The sequence below is a fragment of the Branchiostoma floridae genome, chromosome 10 (assembly GCF_000003815.2).
Source record: "Branchiostoma floridae strain S238N-H82 chromosome 10, Bfl_VNyyK, whole genome shotgun sequence".
NCBI lineage: Eukaryota > Metazoa > Chordata > Leptocardii > Amphioxiformes > Branchiostomatidae > Branchiostoma > Branchiostoma floridae.
Genome location: NC_049988.1, coordinates 1,811,909 through 1,815,530, shown reverse-complemented (window position 1 = coordinate 1,815,530; position 3,622 = coordinate 1,811,909).

Here is a 3,622-nt window from a genome sequence, read left to right as displayed (position 1 = left end):
CGCGAGCTGCCTGTTGGGGAGCTTTTGGTGCGTATGTCATGTTGGGGTGAGGGCCACCCGGCGTTTGTAATGGAACACAGATCTTGACGATGAAGTGCTCTTGTGTTCTGTCGAATCTGCTGTATGTTAATGTCTTCTCTAATAGAATCTGGTATGTCAGTATTAGTCATGGGCACGTCACGTCGTGTTACGCCAGTCATGCCATATTGGGACGAATGCGTGACAGCAAATGGCGTCACGATAACATCGACGTCATCTGGGGTAGTATGATGTGTTACTCTGTCGCCATAAGCATCAACAATGTTATCCTCATTGTCTTCCTGATATCTCACGGCGTAAGGCGTTCCGCCACACTTCAGTGTCTTACTTCCGCCCTGTTCCTGATATCTGACAGCGTATGGTTGGATGTAGAGATCTCTGTTGGCCGGCCTGGAGATGGGGTTAGGGCGGATACACGAAACAGCAGTCGCCTCTTCTGCCGCATCATGCTCTACATCGTTCATTTCTATGTTCTCAGTTGCAGCACCACTTGGTTCGTTATTGTCATTATCATGACGTTCCTGGTATGTAACTGTAAATGACTCGATGCTAGGATTACCATCGCTGGGATCGGTGCGTACGTCTGGCTCATAGATCTGATTTGGGTTACGGTCGTTGTGCAGGTGTTCCAGATGGCCGATAGCGTTGATGGGGATTGGCGGGTAAACCGGATTTGGGCTAATTACGGCATTTTGCGAGTACGTCATATCAGGGTTTAAGGCGTCCCGCTCACACGTCGGGTTTTGATACAGTGCACGAGGAGGATGTTGGGTGTCCTGCATGTTCCTGGCATTTTGTAAGTATGTCATATCAGGGTTTAAGGCGTCCCGCTCACACGTCGGGTTTTGATACAGCGCACGCGGAGGATGTTGGATGCTGCGCATGTTCCTGGCATTTTGTAAGTATGTCATATCAGGGTTTAAGGCGTCCCGCTCACACGTCGTCGGATTTTGATACAGCGCACGCAGAGGATGTTGGATGTCGCGCATGTTCCAGTCGTACCCATCAGTAGAGGAGATGCCAGTATTATGTCCGGATACAACCTTTTCTAATTCGTTCTCAGATGTGGAATATTCTGACGGGTTAAGATGATGATCGCTGTCGTTATTTTCATCATAGGCATTAAGGGTGGAGGAATCGCCATGTCTGTCACATGACCTGAAGGTAGTTTCCCAAATTTCGGAACCAGGACTTACAGTTATGGCTGCTTGTTTCATACAGCTGGTTTCGAAAGGATCGTTCGTCGGTTGGCTTGGCACAACGTCGGAGGGGAGTTCTTCAGCCATGGTTGCGACAGGTCTTGGCAGTGAGGCGGCTATATGTGGTTCTGCTAAAGAAGTGCGATTTTCCGAGCAATACGAACGTGTAACATCAAACAGACTGTCACAGTAGTTTCACTAAGCTTAGTTTGCCTCTGACGGAAAGTCAGGAGATTGGTTCGGATTAGATTTCCTTCTGACTTTGTGTGAGTCTTACTGATTACATTTTCACTACAATGCGTGTTGGATGCAGCCCGTTTCGATTGCAAAGTTTTAATCTGAACGCCGCATAAGAAGTGCAAAAGTCCAGGGATATTAGGGATTACTAAGTCCTCATAGCTAGCTTAGTGTAAACATCTAGACCTACCTCTGATTGTCTACGCTCTGTTCAAACCCTTGCTTTTGAAAACCAGCTTATCTGTGCTTACTGTGCGATACAACGATGGTTTTGTCTGAATTGTCAACGATGTTTATTTGAGCATAAACAAAATAACAAATTAACATCAATGCAATGATTTTGTACCATTTCAGAATCTTTTCTTTTTGTTGTTGAGCCACGGATTGTCATGTTAAATGGAATATAGATATATTGGGAGATACCTTACATAATAAAGGCTGACATGAAATACCGGCTAGGCAAGGCTGGCAAGGGACAGAGTTTTAGGCACTGTATATTACGTTTTTAACACAGCAAGTTCTAATTACATTTATAAAACACATGATGAATACAAATTAATGTCTTATGAACTAATGTTAGTTTCATTATACTCATGAAATTTTCCATTTTTACCCTGTAACGTAATTTTCACGACCGCTACTCACCTACAAAATATTATGAAGATCCATTCATGACTTCACTAATAATGTTGTTAAAAAAAGACAAAACATACAATGCCTGTCTTCTTCTTTCGTGTCATTACTACCATACATACGTAAATCAATTTCGAATTAAATTATTCTTTTACAACCGTTATCAACGTATAAAATATCATAAAGATCCAATCATTTCTCATTGAGTTATATGCCGTTGACCTACACACCTACCCATTACACCATTTCAAAGCTCCAAACATATTTCTAAGGTATAACGTTAACTGTTAAATGGAAAGTATATTCATGAGCGGTAAATGCAAATATATAAAAGTGATAGGGATCACTTTGATAACAACCTTTTTTTTTATTTCATTAGGCTGATTGATAACAGAATATAACTTTATTGCGCGACATTTGTAACAGATACAATGTATGGCAATCTAAGTATATATGGGAGTTGAACTATGTACTATTGCAAATATCTAATAATAATAAATAAATATATGCTATTGCAAATATCTAATCTAATCTAATGAAACAGTATAAACAATATAATCAATATCATAAAAGCTAATATGTCAGAGCATTATTTCAATATAGCATTATGATATTTTGTTATTTGTCAACCACTACTTTTGCGTCTTCTCACCAAGAAACATTTATCGTTGTGCACATTAGTTTAAACTCTCCATACAGCACTATTTTGTCCCTGTGGTCGCCTAAAGGGTTCTGTCATAGCTCGCACTGTATTTATCAAGCCTATCTAGGACACGGCTTACATTCTCAAGCATATCTGGCAACTTGTCTTCTTGGATGTGTGAACCACCTGCCCTAACACCGGAGGGTATGGCTCTTACTTTGGCTGCTGCCCCCGATGCTGTTTCTTTGATATAAGAAACAAATCTTACATCCTCCGGATTTGTTTCTTGTCCTCGCCTTGCGTACACATCCATGACAATTGTCATAAACATGCTCAGTAACATAAACTGCATCAGGGCTTGGTAACCGAAGAAAATTAGTGGACCAAGAACTGTATGTCCTTCAGAGAGACCTTCGAAGTCAAATGCACCCAAAATCATCACAAGAAGGCTTTTGAATGTCGTAGGCATATCTCTGAAATCTTCCAACTTGATACCAAAGGTTAGATTTGCTACCATTGTGAAAGCTGTTATAACAAGTCCGGCCGTGACCATAAATTGAGCTACAGGCTTGAAGGATTTCTTCAGCGTTAGAGACAATGCGTACACGTGAGAGTTAAAGCGGAGTAATCTTAGAAACTTCAATGTGATGCAGCAGATCAGTAGACCCAGAAGGTAGGTGTAGACTTGGAACCAGTTAGCAGCAGCTTTGTACTGGTCAAAGGCGGTTTTGCCAGCCGCTCTTTGCTCGGAAACTACGTCAATGCTGCTTTGCGTGTAGACGTAGACTCCGAGTGTGGAACAACCGAGGACAATGATGAGGATTTCCATCCAGTTCCAGACCTGGCTGATGTAATCCAGCGGCCGAAGGAG